At 34.6% G+C, this 12,540-nt stretch overlaps 1 protein-coding gene across 2 annotated transcripts in view; it reads left to right on the top strand.

Annotated features, from left to right (window-relative positions):
- LOC105253960 (serine-rich adhesin for platelets) overlaps positions 1 to 12,540 on the top strand; it is a 164,007-nt gene that overhangs the window by 26,531 nt on the left and 124,936 nt on the right. The gene's annotated exons all lie outside the window — the stretch shown is intronic.

Here is a 12,540-nt window from a genome sequence, read left to right as displayed (position 1 = left end):
CGGATTCACTTTAAGTGAAATCGAAGTGGAGAAAGGTCGAGAGCGGTTTCTTTCTCCCTCGATTCGATGAAGCACCCCCCTCGATTCTTTCGTTTCTTTCTCCTCCACGAGTTTCTTCCTTTCGCATTTTATATCGTTGGCAACAACCTTTTAGCGTATCGTGCAATCTCATCCATGCGTATCACACGCTCATGTATATCACGTATATATCTCGTAGATATATTTATGACAGCGAATATTTTTTATTCCCACAGCATGCACGTGAAAAGAACGCGACAGGTTCGTTTTATAATGAAATTTTATTTTAGATAAACTAACTCGTTTTATTTGATTTTATAATGGGCAGTAGCGTATTTAAATTTAATAATCGAAGGCTTGCGTTTTTATTTGGTTATTTTATTTTATATATTGAACATTTGACATTTGGAAAATTCATATAAAATAGTTTAATTTATTAAACTTAACATTCTTTTATTATTATTAAATTCAAAGGTTTAATAAATTAAATTTTAAACCATAACTTGTTAAGTAATTTATCTCAATAAAAAGAGAAGAATTAAGTTAAGAAAAATGATTAAAAACATTAACGCTTATAAAAGGATTTATTTTGCTGAGAGTTTAAAATAAATTGCGAACGATTTTGAGGTAGAATTAAATAAAAAATGCGCAATATACATATTGTACGAGATTTTACAATGGATTAATTTCAATTACGACAATTATTTTTTTTAATTATTAATAATATATTGTGTGCAACTCAAATTTATTCGTTGCATTTTTTATTTTTTAGTACAAATAGAATTGCTATAAGTAAAAAATATATAGTTAAATAAAAATACACTTGTAGCGGTAAAAAAATATTATATATAAAATGAGAAAATAGCATAAATTGCAAAAAATGGCATATAACAAAATATAACAAATTTACTTTATTTTGATAAAGAGAGCAGAACTTTCGTGTAAAAGAAACAAAAAAGTTTTTATATTATTTCGATTTAAAGTATTTTTTCACGAGATACTTTTTTTTATAAATATTTCTATAAAAATAGTAATCTCTCATCGCATTAAGTACCATCGTATCAATTTCGTCGCGAAAAATATCTCAGAAGCCAATTCCTCGGCACGCAGAAGTTTCTATTCTTGTCTCGTTTCGCGCAAAAAAATTATTGAATTTGCACGCGGCGCAAATTCGTTATCACGCGAATTGAAGGACTAATAAAAAAGGATGTCATCGCAGGTACGCATAAAAAAATAGGTTTCCATTTCGCGGTAGGCGAGATCGGCGGCGGATCGAAAGCCGGAAACGCGCGGCGCGCCATCCAGTCCGATAAAAGATGAAAGCAATTTGCGATCGCGCACCTCGCGCACTGTTTTTCAATTATCGGCGATTCCTCCCTATAAATACGTTACCGAGCGTGCGTTATACGCGCGTGTGCCGGAGCCAAGGGCGTAGCTACTCTATAGTGGCAGCAAAAGTATAAACTAACTAAACGGATTAACGTAACTGCATAAAAAGACAAATTATACACATAAAAATCAATTACATACATAATGCATCGAATAGTATGATTCTGGATCGATAATGCGAGGTAGATTTCTTACGGTTCTACATAAGGATTCTAAAATCCCAGTTACGTAAGTAACTCTCGGGCGTGAACGAGCGAGAGATAGAAAGACAGAGACAGGAACGTTATCGTTTATGAGCGAATACCGATTAAACTGTAAAACGCAAATCACGAGATGCCTACGCCGCAAATACGTCGACGATGGGATAAACCGACATCGCGGCAACAGACGGGCACGAAGCGGGATGAATCAATAAAGCGCTTCGCATCGCATCGCATCTCAACGAGAGCGTTTACTACAAGCCCGTGCGCGCCTCATCTCTTTTATTATCTCTGGAAATCTCACGGGAGAAGTCTGTCTCGGCGATATCGATCGAGTAATGTCGACTTATCGCTTGCTTAAGTTCCTGTAAATGAGCGATGAAAATTTACTTCTTGAGTAATATCAAATTTGGTGCCTTGAAAAAGTTAATATTTTGCAATGTTAATTTGTTGATTGTAGTAACTTATACATTTGTTAGGATACTTGTATATATTAATATTCCCGTTATTTTCTCTTTTTATTTAAATTTGGGATATAAACATCGATCGTGAAAAAGTATGTTATAATATAAAATAGTTACATCTAAAGGAAAATGGAACACAAAGGAACATTTTGAAAAATATGTCAAGTATGTAAGTTATTGTATATTCATTAACATGTGACGAAAATGCGTTTTTTCAATTAATATTGAAAGTTCTGCTTTGAACAATAATCAATTCTTTCCAATATTCCGCAATATTTGTAATATGTTTAAATTAATTTTAAGTGATCCTTGTTGTAATGGAAATTGATTCTCTGTGATATTGCAATGTTAATATAATGGGAGGGAAGGAGAGATTTTATCGATAGGGGAGGTGTTTATTACATAACGCAAATACTGGTATAAATTTTAAATTTCGATAGAAATATGAACAAATTTAATGATTTAATAATGTAATAATTTCGAGACAGGTTTAATGTGTTAATAATAATAGGCGATATTGCCTTTTTGCGCTCGTTCGACGGGAAAAAAACGGACCAACATTTAAAAACGATAGAGAAAGATTCGGAAAATGCTTCGCGATGCAGTCTTTCGAAGAAATACCTTCGGGAGACGATTTGACAGAAATTCGAGACGGAATCGCTTCTTCTGCATCTCTCGCCTGGCTTTTATTCGTCGTTCTCACCAAGATGCTTCGTGGGCGGAAAGGAAGAAGCGTAGTCGTAAAGCGCGTGCTACGTTGGCGATAAGCTTTCTCGCGGGTGGAGCACCAGTTTTTAGTTTTACGATTGCTCAAACGCTCCTCTCGCTTGTTTACCGCGGTGATAATGTCCAGGAATCGCGCGAGCGAATCCGCGACGTCTATTTATTTAAGCTTTTAAACATATTTCAGTCTCTCACCATTCAAGTATTTTTAAGTCACAGCTGTATAATTTACGATATCCCTGTGCAAACTTTTATGTATAATATTAAAACCACATTTGAAAGAGATGATATCGTATCCCTTAATATTTCATAGACTTTTTTTCTTTTAATGATTAATCAACGATTACTTGACACGTTCGAATTCCTGTGTGAAAGGGAAATGCTCAATGAAATGATGACAATGATTCGAACAATCAGATGTCGATGGTTTATTTTTATCTGTTTGGTTTCGAGGCAATACTTCTTGATGCTGCACATGGGATGCAGGGTGAATGAAAAAAGAGACGAGTGCGTAACGCGCGCAATAAATTTTTCGATGATAAAACTAATCGCCATCGATCTATGATATCGCATGTGCGCGTACAGTTTACTAATTTTGCTATTGGAAAATGTCGCACCGTGTTTCATACGCACATGTGCGCGCGCGCCCCAATTACTCCGGTTAACTGCAGCGCACATGGCTAAATATCGCGAATATTCTGTCAAGTTGTACGTGCCAATTCGGTATTTTACACTTAAATTCTCGAATGCGCAATGCGTATTATAATAACAACGATAGAAAACGCGCGGTATTGCTTTTACTCTTATACAAGATATATATATATATATATATATATATATATTTTTTTTGTGATCTCATGTTTATATAAATAACGTGCGACTTTAAAAATTAACAGCCGCTTTGCAAGTAGTTTTCTCTGAAAATGTGGTGCAAAGTTTTTCTGATAAAGCGCAAGGAAAAACTTGCGTCTTTTTTGCACCGCTACGATTAATCGCGGTGTACTCTCATCCTCTCTCGTTGGTATCCTCTCGCGTCGGAAATTCTCTGTCGGCGTCAGCTGCATCTAGAGTTAATGTCTACCTCCAGTAGGATACAATGGGTATACATTCTTCATGTAAGACTGCACGTACGTTTCTAGCCAGACTATCATATAAATTTTCGCGTTCATTTTCGTGAGATTAAAAATTATCAGTTTCTTTGACTTTACGTGTTAACAGCATCGTTAGTAAATTTTACTTGAATTTATGTACGTAATAAATCCACTATAATTATTATAGAGGAAAAGAAAATTTTGAGGTTTAAAACAACATATATATATATATAGCATATATATTTTTTGATATAGTTTGTAAATATATTTTAATGTATTTAAATATATTTCAACATTTTTTTTTTCGTAATTGTATTCTTTTTTCATAGATGTATGGGTTTCTCTCAATTCGTTATTCAAATCTTTACATATTTATTCACATGTTGTCATGTTTCTATTATATTCTTTCTATTATATTGTCACAAATCTCTCATATTGTCACACATCTCTCGACACACGATTTAAATAAGACCTATACATAATTCGCTTTGAACTTTACTTGCGTAATAATGATGAAATCGCGTTCACACGTCATGCCGTTAACGGTTCTATCGCCAAAAATTCCGTTTGACGATACGCGTGCGCCGCGTGTTATCGCGAGAAAGATGGAAAGGGGCGAGCGAGCAAACACGAACGCAAGCAGCGGTGAGAGCGTACGATAGTGTCTGGCGAGGCATGTCCGCGATATACCCGGAGATCGATAATACCCGGCAACGTGTAGCTGGATGTGCCACACAGTTCCACCGCACAGACACGTACTCACACTCGGGCGCGAGTGTATTCGTATAGAAAGAAAAAGCGGCGGCGCTTACCACAGAACGTACACGTGTGCCGAGAATAGTCGGCCCGAAAGGCACAAGGATAAACATTACGACGACAGATCCTTCAACTCTCTTATTGTTGACCTAATTAATCTATTCTCTTTGCAATCAATGATAAAAATAATTTAGGAAATGTGTTTATTGAGAGAAATTTATTTATTTACTTGTGAAAATATTTTTTATTAAATATTAAAATCTCGTAATTGAATTGATATCTGTATCGATCTGTATCTTAAAATTGGGGAGTTAAGAAAATATTTTACATTTTGAATCATAAAAAATTTTGAAGTTTATTTGAAGCTTGCCGAGAAATCTATTGTAAAGATTAATGTATTGTAACTGAGAAGAAAATATATCGTTTCGAAGCTGTTCAAAAGAAAACAGTCTTTCAATTGCTGATTTGGAACTACGTTGAACGACATAACTGAAAAGCGTTTCCCTTTCAGTTTGAATAACCATGAACGATGCTTTGAAGTTTTCTATGCGAGGCAGAGTGATCACGCGTTTATGTCGTAGCCCTAAAAATATTTGATCGATATCGTTCATATGTGAAATTTTGATATTTTTTCCTTTTTCCATGGCAAAGCGAGTGTTATTTATTGGATTGAGGTACATGTTAAACCTGCGCGATTTAGATTCAGCGCTTGTATGTTGTTTCAGATTAGCAGTAATAGATAAAAGGATAAATATTAAAATTAACGATATATTCACAATAATCAATTATTTCGATAAATAATCCCATTAATTCGTTTGATTTGAGCTTTACGATATATATTTTTTATGATATATAACTGATATGTTCCATTTTTCGTTTACGTTATCTATTTCTCTATATTGGAGTATGTGGAGAAATTCGCATGATATATAGATTGCGTTCTGGAATTCACTGGCAGTACTGCCAGCATATTGTTATCCTTATTGTTCACCGAATATTTGACAAGAATGACGACATAACAGTAATTCCGGAACGCATAGATAGTTATTAGAGAGGTGATATCTTATCTCGAATATCTGATAAATTTCTATATTTATTAATAACGAAAATAAAAGATAAATTTTAAGCAGTTCACATATATTGATATTGCGAGTTAACGTTATTTTATTTGAAATCTTCATTTAATATAGTCATTTATTCGATGATCGCTTATTTATTGATGTATCATGTTATATTTGCTCTAATTATTTATGAAAGATAAGGAAAGAATATCGCACGTGTATCACCTTTCATTATCTTCGCTTCTTGATGATCTTACTTCTCAATCAGGGAAACGAATAGAAACCTGGCAAAAACGCGGCTCACCGAACGCGTCCGGCAGTTTTTTTCTCTTCCGTTGCGTTTCGTTTTTAATTGCCAGGAGCAACAGGTTCATCGGGAAGACGTGCGGCCGGATGCTGCTTTTTCAGAGATTCTCGTTAAATTGTTCTGCACAGTTCTGCACGGTCGCCATTGCAATGAGTGTAGGACCCGATACTCGAGGAGATACGCGTTAAAAACACGAAAGCTACAAATAACGCAGTCAAAGATAACATTCGGAGCAAATAAAATTTAGAGCGTTAATATCATTTTTCTCTATTTTTTTATGTAATCTTTTATTAATTTTATGTTCCCTGTTTCGTCTTTTTCAATCTTTTCCGACATTACGGATATTTAAATGACGGGCTCATTGAATGTACAAAACAGGGGTGTAAAGTAGCATCCCGACTGAGAATTCTGATAGTTCTATTAGAGTTCCAGCTTTCTTTTAAAGAGTTTTAGAATTCTTTTCTAATAATTAAAAGAGTTTCGGCAATTAACATTATTATAATAATGGGGTGCTAACTTTACATACGCAATATTAAGGACTCTCAGAACAAATTCAACATCTCACTAGCAGTGGCCTTCAGGAGATCGGATCGCGGATCGTCAGATAGGCTATTAAAATTAACACGCGTAGACACGGCGTGACTACGCGGCCGTGCACAAGAAAGCCAAGAAGAAGGTAGCCCGCCGATTCTCGCGCCTCCGCATTCCGAATGAAATATCGTTGCAGCAAACTTGCTCGAACTGGTTCCCAGGTTGGCAAAGAGATGGGATAAACGTGAAGAGAAAGACCATGGGCAGAAAATAGAAAGAGAGGAGGAGAGAAGGATAGAGAAAGAGGGTCGTCGAATTAATAGGAATTCCGAGCATAGTGTCAGGATAGTTTCAATCGGACAAATTGAGGCAATCCATTTTTCGTCGTCGTCGTCGTCGTCCTCGTCGTCCCCGCTGACACGCCCATGGACGGTAGAATCCAATCGCTAATGATTTCATTTCTCTCTCATAAACACTTGGTATAAATAGATTAATATAGCGTGATTATCTAGGCTGATTTAGGAGCTTCTGTCTTTTTGCTCAAGGTTTTAGGAAAATTGATATTAACTCTAAAATTATCTTTTGTATGTGTGTGTGTGTGTGTGTGGCTACATAACGATAATACACAACTAAAAATATGAGATTGATATTTTACATTAATAAAGATAGGAATTCATCGGTAAGCTTCTCTTAATTTTCTTAAGCTTTATATAAAAAGATAACAAAAGCAATGTAATTGATATTAAATTACAAATAACTTTGAATAATAAAACAATATTTTGAATTTGCATCTTAATTAGAGAAATGTACAGCTAATTATTCGAGTAAGCTAGGGGAGGAAAATGTATATATGATTATTATTAATTATATGTATATAATAATTATTATTAATTATATATACAAAACTTTTAAATAAAAAACAAGAAATATTAATCATAAAATAATATAAACAATAATAATTATATATTATAATTTTAATAAGTATATAAATCAAGCATTTTTTATTTATATGTTTCATTATTCGGTGAAATCAATTTTTTATAATTAATGTTTTATTTGCCAAAAAATTGATTATTCGTCTAACATTAATATTGATGTTTAATCACGTCAAGAAATACATCTTAAAACAAAATCCTCACCGAAGCTCCATCACGTCGCTTTTCGCTCTTTCGAGCAGTTCCCCAAAGTTTCACACTCGTTAAATGGTTTCGTCTTCGGGGCAACGGCTCACCGATCGATACATGCAAATTAAGAGCTCGTTTAAACCGGTGCGAACGACTGACTATTTCTGGATTACAATTTCAGGTCAAGATCCTGATTATTGAGTCGAGTCGATTCCCGGATCATGTCCTCTGGGGAATAATTCATCTCCCGGAACATGCGCGAATTCCACTTAATTTGCAATAATAATTGAATCAATCGTCTCTCAAGCAAACCTCATTTTTTGAAAATTGAGACAACTGTTAAAATGTAATACGAAAGAACAGAAACATATAGAGCGCATAAAAATGATTCAAATTTATACAACGCTATTAGAAATTACTTCACCATTTTTTTTACATCTTATTGTTGAGAAAGAGCGTTCTCTCTGTTATCAAAACAAATCCCGGATATTTTTTCTGGGTTACTTTGTCAAATCAATCGAATGCGAGCGCCAAATTACGGATACAATTGCATTGCACCGAATACGAGAGAAATCCAATCGTGGGATTGGAGATATACGTGTGTTAATTTCCGTATTTTTTTCCAGCAGATCTGACGATCGCGCATTGTTGTGTGCGGCAATTCTTCCGCGGCTCATAATTCTCGAGTAGTCGGGTCGTCGTCGTCGTCGTCTATGGTTTACCGAGCTTGATTTAGTCGGCTCGGCTTTCTTAAAGCGGATGGAATCGTAACGTCGGCGTCTTGGGAATCACCGAGCTACCGCGCCACTTAACCGCTTTCTGGGTCGTTGTACAAAGCGGGATTTGCATGAGAATACGTGTACATACGACGGGAATCGTTCGCGATATATATACGTTCGACTACTTGGAGAGATTCTCATTGTAAAATATGATCGGACGACGCGTCGATAGACGTTTCGCGGCGATCCGATTTCCGATCGGGGAAGAATAAGAGAACGGCGATCGATCGGTTGATGAATCGTGATGGTTTATTCCCGACGATTCACCGTAAACGCGCGTTTGTCCGTCAGCGAATCCTGTTGAAATTCCGGAAAGCGCTCCGCGCATTTTTGCGCATTTTAAACGCACGCGCTTGTGGCACGCTCGAATAATTTTACGTCATCTTTTTTCCATAACGCGCCATCGTGAATCATGATTTTGGCTTTTTTACGACTGACGGATTTATATGTTCTACTGTAAAAAACATAAAGCGATATATATCGTGGGAAATATTTATAATTGACTTGACGGATGAGCCATCAAAAATCATTGTTCGTTTGAAAAAAGAAAGAATGAAATTATATATAGAATATAATTTATAGAGATTTAATTAGAATTATTTTGCGATGGAATTTATTCTCAAATTTACGAATATATTGTTATATGATTCTGGGTTGCTCGATATTTATATATTTTAAATAACACAATGCGATTTTATTTTATTTTACGTTCAGCATTCATTGAATTATAACCAATTTTGATATATTTACATATTCAATAAAGACAAAATAATGACTGTTTCATAAACTGTTTACGGTTTTGATGAGTATGTTGATAAAAAAAATAAATACAAGAGAGAAGCGCGCATTGATCGCGTCATAGATCGTTTACTCGTAGCAATCGATGTAAACGTTTAGCGGCGAGGTATTTCGTTGATATTCATGGACACGCTTCGCGCATTTTTATTCGTTTTAACCAGCCCGGACGAATGGAGCGTTGACGTGCATTCGGGTAATCCCGCGTGATTTTATTTTTTGCTGCGCGATATTCGGCATGAGTTGCGATTTTCACCGTCCCGCGCTTAATAGGCTATGCATGTTTTGTAAAAAAAACAAAAATAAGAAAAACACGATAAATATTTTGTAAAGCATTCACGAGTCTGTTTATGACGGATAAAAACCGTAAAATTGACCGTAGTTTAATTAATCTTTAATGATTAAATATAGGTGGTTTGAAGAGGTATAAATAATTTACGTAATAAATAAATTTAAAATCTTCAAATTTTTTTCATCGCGAAATAACGTCAACAAAAGGGAGAATTTTTGTTTGGAGGAAAAATTGGAAAATGATAAAACAAAACAATATAATATATTTGATAAAAGTAGTTTGTTATTATATGTATATTTAACTATATATTTATGATATAGCGTGTTGTCTTTCCAGTCAAAATGAAAAGAATCGATAAAATGCCTGATTATTATTCGTTTCCTGAAGCCTTTTGAAATGAGGCATTTCTTTATCTCCAGTAGAAGTTTCCGATGGGAGGAAAAAGAAATTGTTTTTTTATGATAAGAGTTGAACATTCTTTTCTTTGTTATTTCGTTTTATTTAAGGGATAAATCACTGAGAATATTATAATATACAGATTCAGGAGTATTGCTTTGATTATAGTTTCAAAAAGTGAAAGAAAAATGTGAATATTATATATAATTTCGTCGAACAGTTTATTCTTCGCTGAAAAGACGAGATACAATTTTAAATCTTTCAAATTTCACGCTTGATATTTTATCAAGTGCGACTTTTCATTACGTCTTCTCGGAATAAGAAAAAATTATGGAATAATTTATTCATTAATTATCACGCATTTACCATACTATACATTTATTAGCTATTCGATCGATTCTAATTTCTATTTGTTTCAAAATTACACGAAGAAGATTACTTATACACATAACATACACATAACGCAAATTATGATGGCGTACGCAAATTTATCCAATATACGATTTAATATTATCTTTGGAAGCATGTTTACTCTTGTGTACACGTTTGCATATTCACTTTGAACATGAAAAAGAACTTCAGTAATATTCTGTTTTCCGATATAATTAATATTTGTGATGCATCAATCGATAAATAATTATTAATTACTATCGTATTAGCGAGAGAGGGAAACAGCTTTTTCCAAAACACCCGATATTTTAATCAACATCGTTTTACGTTTACTCGTTTTCGGAGAAAAGAACATAGAAACTTTGTATCTGTTCTTGGAATTAACTCGATGCGTGCGAGGACAAGCAATATAAACATTTCCCTATTCGAAGGACGTGTACCGTAATGTATATTAAAAAAATACGAGAGCTCGTCGAAAATTATTCGCGGAACCGATAGGAGGAATAAACGGAAAAGCTCGTATAAACACACATCAATCACTTTTAAATCAGTCTATCGAATGCATTCTTCCGAGATACTTCGCTTACTTATGAAAGATTAATTGCGTTTACAGTTAAATCTGAAAATAAGTAATATCAACTAGCAATTGTCGGTCGCTTTACGGAATTCGATCGATTAAAATCGAATGTGAACCTATCGTACGCCGGTGAATACTGGATAAAAAATTTGACAGATGTATAACCTCATTTTTTCTCGCGTTAGCCATCTCGAATAAGAAAAAAAACGAGAATGTTGAATTAAAATTTATTGTTAAAATGATATCGGCAGGATGTTTACTTTTAAATTGTGTCGGTTTTTGAATGGTGAAAAGTTTGAATCTACACTAAGAAAAAAATAATGTTGAACCAACAACATCAGTGTAATTGAAATTTATTTTATTAATTCAATAACATTTTTATTTTATTAATTCAATAACATTTTTATTTTATTAATTCAATAACATTTTTAATCAAATTAATAGACCATGTATTGATTTGATTAATAATGTTATCGAATTAATAAAATAAATTCCAATTACTGATGTTGTTAATTCAACATTACTTTTTTTTCAGTGTAATAGAATTAATATTTGTGATCGCAATTGTTGGATGCTTTGTTCTAAATTAAAGGCTTGACGATCGTGTGAGAAAACTTCATCGCGTCTCTATTAAGTTTGTCGAATGTAGTTCTTCGAGAGTGTCGAGTAAAGTACATATGTATTTTATGTGATCGTCGCGATCACGTTGTATATCCATTCTCGAGATTAGCCGGAGGATACGCAATATAAATATGATTTCCTCTCATTCGAAGGATACGCCTATTTCGAACAAGCATACTGTTGGAAAACACGAGACGCGGCGGATGATTCTTGGAAAGGGTGGGGGTCGCGGGGACGTGAGACGTGACCTTGTTTACCGCGCTAGATCAGTCTATCGAGCGCGCTCCTCCGAGACGTTTCGTTTGTTATGGAGAGCTATCTGCGCACAATCAAATCAAAATTCTTGACGAACGGCAATGGTGGAACTCTTTCACATGTATTTCTGTTAATTCGAGGAGCCGGATTTCGAGAGTGTCGAGAAAAATATTGCGATGGTTAAGAATATTTCGCGAGAAACAGCGATCAATTTCTAATCGCGAAGTAATCGGTAAAGTTTGTCGAGCCAGTGAAGTTGTCGGGTCAGTGAAGTTTGTCGAGTGTTTCCTGTTCATGAACATCTTGGTTATCGAATAGCAACCACAAATGTCACAAATATGACATATTTATGGCGTATTTACGGTGTTTATGGTGTTCATCGGTTATTGTGCGTATACGAGTTTTTCGCGAGTGCCGAGGAAAAGTACCGGGCGAACGAAAGTACGTAGGAAATGCGCCATATTTTAATGCTAGGTTAGGTTAGATCGCGAGAGATGATGTAGTGAATAATGTGATATAACGCGCTAAATGGATTGTCGCGCATAAATGTCCCCCAAAGTGCCGAATAAAAGTATCGGACGTTTATTATGGTTTACATGAGTGCAAGTGTTGCATGAATGTACGTATCGGTAATCGATATTCGATCAAATGTACGTCGCGCGTAAGATGAATATCGGGACTATCAGGAGAAAGTATAAGTGAAACACGAAATTTTATTTTGTATCTTGTTTGTTTGTTTTTCTCTTTTTGCTAGTGATTTCTCTCAATATC

This window comes from Camponotus floridanus, unplaced genomic scaffold, assembly GCF_003227725.1.
Source record: "Camponotus floridanus strain SB8 unplaced genomic scaffold, Cflo_v7.5 scaffold53, whole genome shotgun sequence".
NCBI classification, from domain to species: Eukaryota; Metazoa; Arthropoda; class Insecta; order Hymenoptera; family Formicidae; genus Camponotus; species Camponotus floridanus.
The sequence above is the reverse complement of the archived record's forward strand: the minus strand, read 5'-3'. Positions and strand labels throughout refer to the sequence as shown.